The sequence below is a fragment of the Meleagris gallopavo genome, chromosome 1 (genome assembly GCF_000146605.3).
Source record: "Meleagris gallopavo isolate NT-WF06-2002-E0010 breed Aviagen turkey brand Nicholas breeding stock chromosome 1, Turkey_5.1, whole genome shotgun sequence".
In the NCBI taxonomy this organism is placed as follows: domain Eukaryota; kingdom Metazoa; phylum Chordata; class Aves; order Galliformes; family Phasianidae; genus Meleagris; species Meleagris gallopavo.
Genome location: NC_015011.2, coordinates 31166149 through 31178233, shown reverse-complemented (window position 1 = coordinate 31178233; position 12085 = coordinate 31166149). Strand labels below are relative to the sequence as shown.

At 39.8% G+C, this 12085-nt stretch overlaps 1 long non-coding RNA gene across 4 annotated transcripts; it reads left to right on the top strand.

The window, feature by feature from the left end:
* Positions 1 to 43: 43 nt before the first annotated feature.
* On the top strand, positions 44 to 10935 carry LOC104909847. Of its 4 annotated transcripts, XR_792632.3 has the most exons (5): positions 44 to 198; positions 5141 to 5325; positions 7189 to 7301; positions 9849 to 9925; positions 10746 to 10935. It is a non-coding gene; the product is annotated as an uncharacterized LOC104909847 (long non-coding RNA). The 4 variants fall into 4 exon arrangements; XR_792631.3 differs by lacking the exon at positions 7189 to 7301 and having other exon boundaries at positions 49 to 198; positions 10746 to 10934; XR_792633.3 differs by lacking the exons at positions 5141 to 5325; positions 7189 to 7301 and having other exon boundaries at positions 57 to 198; positions 10746 to 10932.
* Positions 10936 to 12085: the final 1150 nt, after the last annotated feature.

Genomic DNA, 12085 nt, shown 5'->3' with positions numbered 1-12085 from the left:
AGCGGGCCCGGAGCGCGCGTTGGGCTGCGCGGTGGCGGCGGAAGTTGCGTGGAGGGACCGACATCGGCGCGGCTCCTCCGTTTGCGTGCGGAGCGGCGGGACGCGTTTGGGGCGCACGGTGTGCGGCTCGCGGCTGCACGTTGTTCCGCGCTGACAGCCGATCTCCGCCTTGGTAACTTTTGAAACGGGACAATTGGGGTAAGGCCGATCCCGCTCCCTTCCCTCCCATAATGCTTTTGTGTCACGCGGCGAGTCGACCGCGAGTTGTTGGTGAGAACGCGATAAGGCAGGAGGGCGGAGCGGTTCGTTAAGAGCCGTCCCTGGCTCTGCTGCCGGAAAGAACCGCCTTCTGAAAACGTGCAGATGTGGTCGCTCAAGCCGTAATCATTGAACGGATCGGAACGCCTCTTCTGATTGAATAACCCTTCTTAAGGGTTTGGGGCTCGGGTAACCTTAAAGGGAAGTCCTGTTAGCTTCCGTCTTACGCTTCTGAATCCTTAACGTAGTGCTTAACTCTCCTTTGGATCGTAGGGAGCGGTAGTTTAGCTTAGTGAAACTGTGGGCATCCAAACCTTCTTGTCGCTGGAAAACAACGGGGAAAGTCTCTAGTCAGTTCACCGTAGTTCCTTCCCTTCTTAAAGTAAGCAGTGATTTCCTTGAATGAAATGGCAGTGAGTAAAAAAGGCTGCGATTTAATTGATTAAATAAAAATTTAAGGATTTCTTTTTATTTTTAACCGGGAAGCTGTATTTAGAAATACACAAAAATGCTCCTGCCCTGTGGAGAGGAGTTGGAAGTGATTCCAGTGGCGTCTTTTAAAGATTTTAGAAATACTGACGTTTTTGTTTGTTTTCCTCGGAGGAGATGAAAAAACGTGGGAAGGGGAAGGGCTTTTTAGGCTTTTACATGAAGTTGCAATGTTGGACTTATGCAGATTTCTTCAGTAGCTAATGTGGTAAGTTCTAGAGTGGTACATGGACCAAATAAGAAATATACAGGATTTTTTCCATGGCTCACTTGCTTTAAAGTTACTTGTGAGTAGGCAGAATGGACAGTAAATTCGTAAATTTGTCTTTACAAAAACATAAGATCACTTCGGTGAGAGAGAGATTAAGAGAGAGTGTTTTCCAGACCTTCTCTGTAAACAGTAAAGTTGAAATCACTACTTTATCTCAGGTTCAGATCATATTCAAGATGCTTCTCTAGGAATTTAGTGAGGTTTTTGAGCTTTAGTGTATACTACTCAAAACACAGTATGTGATGGTTGTTGAATTAGCCTCAATATGAAGGTGTAAGTTTATGTTCTATGTACCTGTTATGTATCTGTCCCTTCTGAAACATCCAGGAGATAGAGATATTTTTGCTCTCACCTGACTGTAGTTTGAATAGCATCATATGTGTGAGTTCTGGCCTTTGCCTTGTAGGTGATTCTGCTCATGATATGAGCTTTGGTTACAAACGTGTTTTTACCTGTTACAGGAATTCTTTGCAGAATGCTCTCAGTCTTCCATCATCCTGAGCATCCTAGTAAAATGTGTAAAACCTATTTAAAGTTTGCTATGTAATGTCCTTCCACTTCAGTTCTGCTGTAAATAAGTTGCTCTCTAGTTCCTTCTGACATCTGAACTGATTCTTTACTGCAACAGTTTGTATGAATGAATTCTAAAATGGTTAATCTGCCAAACTGTTGAAGAGGAAAATAGCTCTTACACACATCAGAACTGTTCTTACTGTCTTTATTTGCCTATCTTGCAAACGTGGTGACAGTATGCCTTAAAGTTTCTCCTGTAGCCATAAATCTCAGAGGTTTCTATCTAATATGCATGTTACGTAAAGAGTACTTCAGAACAAGGGCTGGTTCATGGCTTTTCAGCAGCACGGGTACACTTTATTTCATCTATATGTAGCTGCCTTACCTGGAAGAGTAGTGAGCTCGCACTGAGAGAATATGAGCATGGTGATTATTTTTAAGCCAGTGGTGAGGCTACAGGTACAGCTTACAAGCTGTGAACATCTCTTTCTGGCTCTGAGGGTTGGACCAAACACGAATGGTTCCTTTGAATAGGAAGTTGGCTGTGGTCATGAAATAAATTGGAGGGTTGCAGCTGCTGGAAGGCGAATGCTTGTGTTTGTCTTTCTGTTCCTTGAAGTTGCTGCTCTGCTATCCTGTAGTTATCCATCCCATCTCTACACATAGGCTAGGCAGTGTGCCAGAGGCCTAGTGACTGTTGGAGGGTCTCTCAGAGGTTGAATATGCACAATCTGTAATTCAGTAGCCCATACCAGATCCAACCAACAGTTCTTAGCTGTGAGGACGTTTCTATTTTGGAGTTTTATTTCTTTGTTTGTTTGTTTTTAAAACCCAGTGCTTCTATAAACGTACTGCTTTCCTACAGCTTATATTTATGACACTTCTGATTGTTTTTCCAACTGAAAGTCTTAAGAGAAGCTAATTAAACTTAACCAAATGTGAAAGTTGTCATTTTTAGGCTGGCAGAATTGTTAACTGATATGACAAAGAATGATCAAAATACTGTGTTTGATTATCTATGAAGCAGGCGAAATTAGAATATATTTTATATTTGATACAGCTATGCATACAGCCATAGGTGTATGAGTATCTGCACGTTGCATTTGTGTACGTAGTGCTGAAGTGAATATTTTCATCCATTTTCTTTTTATGGAGTAATGCTTTCTCACAGATTGTCATGATGAAACACTGGTGTTACCCTTCTTCTTCCCCAGGAGTACACACAGTTTGAGTTTTAACTTTTTGGGTATTAGAATGCTTTCATTAGAGATTATTTGGTCGGACTTCTGTAGAGCAAATGTTTGTCTGCTTTTGGTGTATTTGCGGTTGAAGAGGTTTGAGGATAACTTGGTTAATGGTCTGTGTGTTAGGTCACAGCTTGGTACATGGAACAGCCAGTGTGCAGTGTCTACCATCACAGCAAACGTGTGCAGATAATATTTTAATTTTGTTCTGTGGCTGGTGGCATTCTTACATTTCTGAGATTATTTCATATTTCTTCACTTCTGTGGTATCAAGTAGAATACTGAAGAAGTCTTCTAGAAGCAGTTTTTTTGAAGCCAAATGCTGTGGTAAACTGCAGTATCTGATCGCATCTGCAAGGCACTGGTAATAATGTCTGTCTTAGTGCACTTGATGTAAGGATTGGTGAGCTCCCACTAAAATGCACTTGCTCTGACTTTAAGTACCACTTAACTGTTGATCTTCCTTCAGAAGTACTATCTGTGAGTTAGTTAACTTGGCTGATGCTCCTAGTGTTTGGAATTATTGCTGGCATCAAGTGAGTTAACACTTGTATTCCTGCTTAGCTTTTGCTTGACTGGCAGCACTAACAACAAAGATGTATCCAGATGCTGGTGGATTTCAAGTTTTCACGTAAGTCCATCCATACCTTTAGCAGCAACACAGTGCTACAGCAGTGAATGCTTGTTTCTACCTTTGGTGTTCCACAGGAGAAGTGGAAAACTTGAAATGAAACTGAGCCATAATGATATTCAGTGCTTGTGTTCTCACAACAAATGAGCAAATTGGACTGCTTGAACAGATTACTTGGGTGATTGTGAAGATCCAGGAAGGAGAGAGGAGGAAATACTCTGCTTTCTATGCAGCCACTGAATAAGTGCTTCTGTGCAGTTTAGCTTCTCTTGAATGTTCTTAGTTTGCTACTTGTGACACAAATGGTGGTGGCCTCTGGGGGCAGATAGGTGTAACAAAAGGTGATTGCAAGTCCCCTAAAACAACTGAAGAAAAGCTGTCTGTTAGGTCTGAACTCCTTCGGATTTCAAGATGTTGCCAAATTAAGATATCTTAACATAGAAGGTAAAGTATATCCTTCACTCTAGATCATTATAATTGTGATTTTTCAATATAGATTTTCATGCTCAGGTCTGGCTTTTCCCTCTTTCATGGCAAATAGTTCCTGTTACATTTTGTCTGTCACTATCAGCATCAAGGAAACCTTCTCACACCCCTTCTTCTATTCTTGGCTGTGTTTTTCTAGCTTGCTTTAGCTATCTTGAAAGTGATCACTGAGTCAGAACCGTGAAAGCAAGTGAACAGTAATTGGAACTGCTTACTCCCCATCTGTCTTACTACTTCTCAAGTGGCATCTAATGCCTTGTTCTACAAATACCGTAGGAGATTTTCTGCAAAATACAGTGGTGCTCAAAACTGTTTCAATTGTCATGATAAAACCTTTGTAAGCTCTTTATTTTTACACCGCTTCCCAAAAGTAAAGCATTTCTGGTGCAAGATTTATAAGAGGTCTTTGACCTATGCGTATAAAATACTGTTATTCAAAGTGAAAAGGATCTTGAGGGCTGTGTTTTTGACATCTAGCTTTCACATAATATTTTTCTAAGAGCATGCTTCTGTGAGGCAAAACATATGTCTGAATGGCCATGTTACTTTCTTTGTCTTTTTGATTTGCTTTTAAATCAATGTCTGAACACTTGTAAGCTGAAATTACTTCTTACAGAAACTCAGCTTTTCATAGCTACTAAAAGAGTGTAGGGTATCATAAATGCTTTATCTGATCTTTAAAATAGAAGAGCAGCAGACTTTTAATGTGGGATTCAGTTCTGTATAGTTTCAATAAGAGCATGGGTATGGTTCTGTGCAATCTTTTGCATGTTTCCATTGAAGTAAATCCATAAAATGCTACATGAGCCTGTGGGTTACATAATTCTAATATGTTCTATTAGCTTTATGTGTGAGTGTCTGTATGAATTTTGCAATCCTTCCTTCCATGGCTGAAAGGCCTCAGCTTTTCCAGTTCTTGCTGTCTTTGCAAGGTCTTTTTAGTTGATCTCCTGCATGCCTGCAGTTAAGTCCAGCTCCTTGGGTGTGTTCAGGATGTTATTAAGAAACATAGAGATGTTTTCCTGGTTTCTTTAGCATCAGAGAAGTGAGTGCAGCAAGTCCTGCTGTGTTGCCATAGCATTGGCTGAAGTATGCTCATTCATCTTGTGGGAATGTTGCATGTGCAGTGTAGCAATGGGACAGGAACTTCAAGTTAGTAGTGTATGCTGAACACGGATCTAGTTTATGGGGGAAAAGTAAATAGAACGACTAACGAAGTTTGAGTAAATGTAGACTTTTTTTTTCCAGGTTTTTGACATGGCTGGGTTTGGAAGAGTTGCTTCTGTGGCAAGAATATACTTGGCCTCAGTGACCTACTGCCACGTATCTGCTCTCTGGTGGAAAGCATGAAAATATTGATGTTTCCAAGCGGGTAGAAAAAAAGCGCTTTTTAACTGTTCTTGGAAATGACTGAGCCATTTCTGCTGGCTGTGGTATGTAATACTAACCCTTCTGGGTGCAGAAGTGTACGTGTGGCTAAGGACCTTCAGCAGCAAGAGGCAGACTTACGAGTTTGCGCTGATTTGGTTTAGTTGCTTCAGCTGTGTGCACCACGACAGTAATATCTAACCTGCAATTAGTTCCTGTTATTTGTAAATCTCAATTTCACACAATTTAGTCTCAGGTTACTTAGCAGAAACTCCTTATTGCTGACTAGTACACTTTGTGAGAGTGTTACGTGGCCTGTTTTCTATTGCTTGTTTATTTCTGTTATGCCTGTCACTGTGCTTGAGTGTTCTGTCAGCAGCATATGGAACAAGTACAATGCTTATTGCCTTGTATTGAAAATAATAGTTTTGGAAAGCAAAACGGAGCAGTTTTAACTTCTGTGAGTATAGTTTTCATCATCTTGTATTAGTCTTCAGAACCTTCTGTTCATCCTCGTTACTGTAAATGAACCCGCTTCTGCATGTGGGCAATTAACTGTGGCTCCATGACACGCATTAAACCCAGGGAGCATTTGTTCTGTCTTAGAGCTGTTGTGGGCCAAGCTGTAAATTTCTGTAAAGATTAGGGATTTGTCTTTGATTCAGAACACTTCTGGAAAGCAGTGTTGTGAGTGGCAGTTTTATTGCAGCAGCATTATTCCAATGCCTAGGGAAGCTCTGTGGCTTTTGTCCTCAATACTTCTGCATCCTCAAGAGCTGCCAGAGACTTGACTATCACATAGTTTGTTGCCTGTCAGAGCAGAAACGGATTTTTCTTACAAACCTGAGAAGTTTGGCTTAAGAACCAGAAGGGGATATAACATGCTCTGAATTACAGGTTAGGTATTAGCTGTGAATATATACATCAAATAAAATGAGACTGCGCTGTTACAACTTCCAAAATTATTTTTTTTTCCTTTCTGGCTAACAAGCCTAGCTTCGTTTAGTTCTTAGACTGTAAACTAGGTTTACATAAGCACTGGCCATCTTGGTTGTCAGTGGTCACCGTGAATGTACCAGTGGGGCAGAGTTGGCACTTCTCTAACTTCATGAGCTTCCTCACGAAGTGAGGCTCAGCTCTGTGTGATAGCAGTCTGTACTTTTGTATAGGGTAACTTTCTTCAGTGTGTTTTTGTTGGATATTTGAAAGAGAATAAATATCCCTGGGTTTTAGGGATTTTGGTCAAATATGATGCCTTTCCTACCTTGCAGAAATGCCAATGTTTGTGTGGATTGTCCCAGTAGCTATGTTAATGCTTGTGATTCTGATGAGCAGCACTGCTTGAGCTCCAGCAGGCTTGGTGCCGTGATCAGTGCCCTGGGGAGCCCGTTCCAGTTCCTGACTGAGTTGGCCATATTGGTGTTTCCTTCTAAGGGAGAAAGTTGGACAAGTCTTAGCTATTCCAGCACCTTGCTGCCATCAAAAGAGATGGTCCTGTTTTATCTTTTCACTCACCCATTCTGTTCTTTGCTGTTTCTTTGGCATGTCTGGCTCTTAGTAAGCTGAGCCTGCTCACTGTCACTGTTGGTGAGAAACAGAGCTGCTGCTTTTGGTGGCAGCCAGCTTTTAGATTAACTGTCTTGGATAGTTGTATCCTTAGAGGGTTTGGATGGACTTCTTAAATCAGCAGTGTCTCCTTGTCTGAATAGGTCTGATTCTTTAGACTCTGAGTCTACATGAATAGGCTTAAACCACCTATAGAGAAGAGGTGTGTCTCTGTTAGAGTTGGTTTCTTCCTTTCTCTTTGTGTTTGTTGGTTCTATGACATTCCTCTTGAGAATGAAGGCAAGGTACAAGTTGAACAGACCAAAAGTGAAAATCCTCTTTATAAGGTCTCCTTTGAGATTGCCTGTTGGTTCTGTTTTTAGGATGTCCTACAGAAAGGAATAAATCCAGGATAAGCGCTTCCAGATTCCCAGTTCAGCCTTCATTTATTGGAGGACAAGCAACATTACTGTGGTGTCACAAGTCAACCTTTCAGGTACTTTAGTCAACTTCCAAGTTTTTCCAAATAAAAGAGAACTGGAGGTTCTTGATGTACGCTTGGGATCATCCAATAGTTTCCTCTTAAGGGATACGCGTTGTGGTAGACTAAGTGATATAGGTAGGTGAAAAGCTTTTTAAACGTCCAGCTGTCACTGGAAATGCCATTTCCTCAGTCCATCTCTAGGATGGTCCAGGGCAAAAGTTCTTAAGATGTTCATCGGCAGTTGGATGTTGGCCTCCCAACGGTCCACAGATCATGGTGGGTCCATATGGAGATATCTAGAGGATGCTCTGTGTCCTGTCATGACTTACTAAACTTTGGTTTTGCACGTGTCTAATCGTCAGGATGCTTTTTCCATTAAAAATAAGCTTTCTGAGAGAAGAGTCTTAAACCTTCCAAGGTTTCTTAAAGATCATCAAAATGCATAGGGCTGGACAGAGCCCTGCTTCATACTACCCCCCAAAAAAATGATGGAAGTAAAGGAATTTACTGTCATCTTCTTAACCAAGTGTGTTCCCATACGCTGCATGTGTGTCTGATTATTGTTTCAGCTTTTAAACTGTTTTGAGTTATTAAATACTAATGGAAGTAGTAGACATTCTCTTTAACGTACAATGTTTTATGTAAACAGAGTAGTCAAAATAAATCACTCCTTTAAGTTCAAATGCATTGTGTCTAAGTTGAGAGATTATATACAAATGTTTCCTGAGTTTTGTCCCCTAAGGCAACAAGAATACACCAGTGTTAGGCATCATTTTGTGCTTGCTTACTGGAGATTTTGTTGAATGATCTTGAATTCTGTCCTTCTGAAATAAACAAGTGTTACTTTTGTTTAGACTGGTCCATTGATCATTACTGGAGGATGACTATATCTAGTTATTGCATTTTGATTACTGGGCGTAAAAAAAAAAAAGTTGTGAAAAGGAGCAGAAGCGTGATGACTTCATGTGTCAGTTGTTACATCACTATAAATGCACCACTATTAATTTCCTTAGATTTTTTTTTCTTGTTTTATTCTTCCTTCCTTCTCCTAGCTGACTTGAGTAACGTGATCCTTTGGGGGAGATTTTAAGAAGTAGTTTCTAATGGGAACATTGATGGCATTTAGAATTCAAACTACAGATTGCTAATTAGTTTCACAGTTTCGACCATTTCTTTAGTGGACTACGTTTGGGGCACATAGATCAGAGCCCTGCTTTCTTGGACTGCCTACAAAAGCAGGGAATGTGTTATATAATGGCTATCTGTGATCATCTCATTTCTCAATTGTTCTTTTTTGTTTGTTTGTTTGTTTTAAAGAGGGATCATTAAAACACTTGCTACTGCAAAGATCAAACAAAAAAGACTCAATCAGAAGAAAAGTTTTCGAAGGCAAATTCTGCCTCTCCCATTACCAGATATCCAGGTAGCAAAGCAAAAACCAGTAGCTTTTGAGCAACTTAGAGATTTAGCTGACAAATGTGATGGTGGTGCTCTCAGCTCTGCCTGCCTTTTCTAGTGAAACCATTAAAGAGTAGGGCTTGAAATACCAGTATGTTTGCCTCAGGTCTGAGTGCTTATATAGTAAATCTTGTTTGTTGTCATTCAGTCATTTGTGAAGCTTTAATTTGTCCTTTTCTATAATAAGTTTAAAAAGCTTTATAGAGTTCAGAACGAAGTTGCTGGTCCCTGTAGGGCTGTTGGATTGGAACTTTGGGTGCTTATAGCACGTCTAGGGTCACCACAGGGTTTGAAATGCAAGAGATTCAGACCTCAGTGTAAATGTTTTTCCAAGCGTATTTCATTCTGCATGTTGTAGATAAGTCATCCAAAGAACACACACTTCCTACTTAATTGTGCAGTATACCAAGTTTTTTCAACCTCTGTGATATGGATCTCAAGGATATTCTGTCCATGCTATTCTTCTGTACAACTCCTTTGGATAGCTCTTAAAAGGATGGTCTTTGCTATTCCTGGTGCTTCACTGACAAACATAGGTGAAATGGTCTCTTATTTGATGTTACAGCTTTCCCTTCCTTCTTTCCTGGATGTTAATAGTTCCAAATGCAAACAAAAGCAAGAAGGAAGCAAATACAAGCGGCTTTCATTTTGATCCCTTGCAACTACTACTGTGATGCTAGGGGTGGAAAGCAACTAATTCTTCTCGTTCTTCAGCACTTAATTTGGTTGGTTCGGCCATTTGTGAAGGACAATTTAAGTAGGTTATTTACTGCAGTGTTAAATGGAGTGGTTTGTGTAGAAACTTAGTAATGTTTAACTTTCAAAAGTTAAAGCTCTGTTGGCAGTCTTAAAATGTGCAAAAACTTTGCATTTGTTGCGCAAATAACAGTTTTCATGTTGGAAGTACCAGTTGCTAGACAGCATTAATGATACTCATAAAAGGCAAACAGACTGTAAATGATGTGTAGCTGACTGTTAATGTTGTGTGTTTCTACTCTACAAAGTGTAATGAAATTGAGAGCGCTCATTATATCCATAGTGGTCATTTTTATCTTCAAGCTGCAGCATAAATGAACTGTGTAAACTGTTTCTCTTTTCCAGACTACTTTGTAAGAAGATGAGGAACAAAAAGCAGTGCATTCAAGATACAGAAGGTCAAAAGCACGAAGGCATGGAAGGTAATGTCTATGTATAAAAGCATCCAAGTTATATTATTCAAGTTCAAGCTGTGAAAGGTTAGATTTTGAATTTGTTCCTCAATTGGTATGCTGCTTGTTCTGAAACAAGTTGTGTAAACATAACCACTATTTCAACATAATATTTTTCTTCAGCCTTTGAAGTGCACTTATCCTTTCCTGTGAATTCTGGATTTTACTTGTTGATTTCTAATAGCATGGCAAAAATAGGAATGGCAATCATTATTAAAAAAAATAATTAACTTAGAGTGAAAAACATTGAAGAAAAATTGGTATTATAAAAATATTTCCAATTTAAATAGAAAATACTTCCATTTTTGTTAAATGTACATTATTAGGTAAATATCTGAGGATGTTTGGGTTAAAGTAGTTCTTAAAGTAGAAAAACTGAAGGTAAAGTATGTATATACAGAGATGAATAGATGATATGCTGGAGTAATTTATTTTGTGGATACAGTGCAGTTATGTGAGGAGCTTTCAGAAGAGCAATAAGTAAATGGCTTCGTAGTCAGTGGGAAATATTTTGTGATGCTTTCCTAATTCTAGTAATCCTAGAGCTAACTTTCCTTTGTTTTAATGGCAGATCATGGCACAGCATTCTAAGAAATGTTGTATGATATTTTTCACTTGGAATATATGCTTGTAACTTTTCCTCTTGTCAGCATGTTGACTGCAGTAGGCTTGAAAATCTGATTAATTTGCTTCTCTCGCAGTTGTTTTTTATTACCTTATTACTGAAATCTACAAGGACTTTGTTTCAAAAACAGACAAAAATTCTAAGTGTGAATGTTAATAATACCAGGTGAAGAAATGGAAGAAAGCTGTTCCTGTTCTACTTTATTACATGACGGTGACACATGCCCCATCTGTCTGAACTGCCTTCTGGAACAGGAGATTGGTTTTCCTGAGAACTGTAGTCATGCTTTCTGCATGACTTGTATTCTTAAATGGGCTGAGGTAAGACTGAGAAGCAAAGTGTGTGTTGTGTGTGTGTGTTGTTTTTCTTTTATTAAGCTGTGTTGCGTCCAGCAGTTATAGATTTCTTTTTTTTTTTTTTTAAAGAGAGAAAGCTCTACTAACTTCATACAGAAGTGTCTGAATGACCAGCTTGTAAATAGATCAGTGGGAAACTTTCTGTTTAATGTGATGTAGTACTTTGTGTTAGGCTTTTACTAGGCATCGTGCCTTATTAATGGTTTAGGGAGTTTAAGGAACAGTAAAAAGCAACAATGGCTGTCTGAAAAATCAGATAGTATTATGTTCATGTCATAATACTGCAGCGTCAGTCGAGCTTAATCTTATTTAGTTATGTGCTGCTTCACACACTGTGAGCTCTTAGGACTGAAGCCAGTTGGTTTTCATGTTAGTTTACAATACGAGTCTGATAACACCAGGACTTTTCTAGAATACTCCTAAAAGGCTTGAGTGATATTCAGAATTTTTAAAAATATATAATTTAGTAAGTAGATGAGCTGTACCTTTGTAGATAGGGCTGGAACCTTTAAGTTGCTTGTTTGAACAAATTCTTGTTCATCCTTCCGTTTAATCAAAGATGATCAGGGGACTGGAGCACCTTCCCTCTGAAGACAGGCTGAGGGAGCTGGGCTTGTTCTGGAGGACAGGCTGGAGAAAAGAAGGCTGCAGGGTGACCTCATTGCAGCCTTTCACTACCTAAAGGGAGCCTACAAACAAGAGGGGAATCAACTCTTTGAAAGGGTAGATAAATGCAGGACAAGGGGAAATAGTTTTAAGATGAGAGAGGGAAAATTTAGGTTGGATGTCAGGGGGAAGTTCTTTATTATGAGAGTGGTGAGGTGCTGGAACAGGCTGCCCAGAGAGGTTGTGGATGCCCCGTCCCTGGAGGTGTTCAAGGCCAGATTGGATGGGGCCCTGGGAGCCTGGTCTGGTATTGAATGTGGAGGTTGGTGGCCCAGCCTGTGGCAGGGGGGTTGGAGGTTCATGATCCTTGAGGTCCCTTCCAACCCTGGCCATTCTGTGATTCTGTAATCCCCTTGTTCATTCTTTCTGTTTAATCCTTTTTCATCATATGTGTCCTGTAAACAATGCATTAAGTCTTTGGCTTGCTACTTCGTCTTTCTTTTGTTCTCTTGAATAGGTCATTCATTATAAAGACACTTTCTT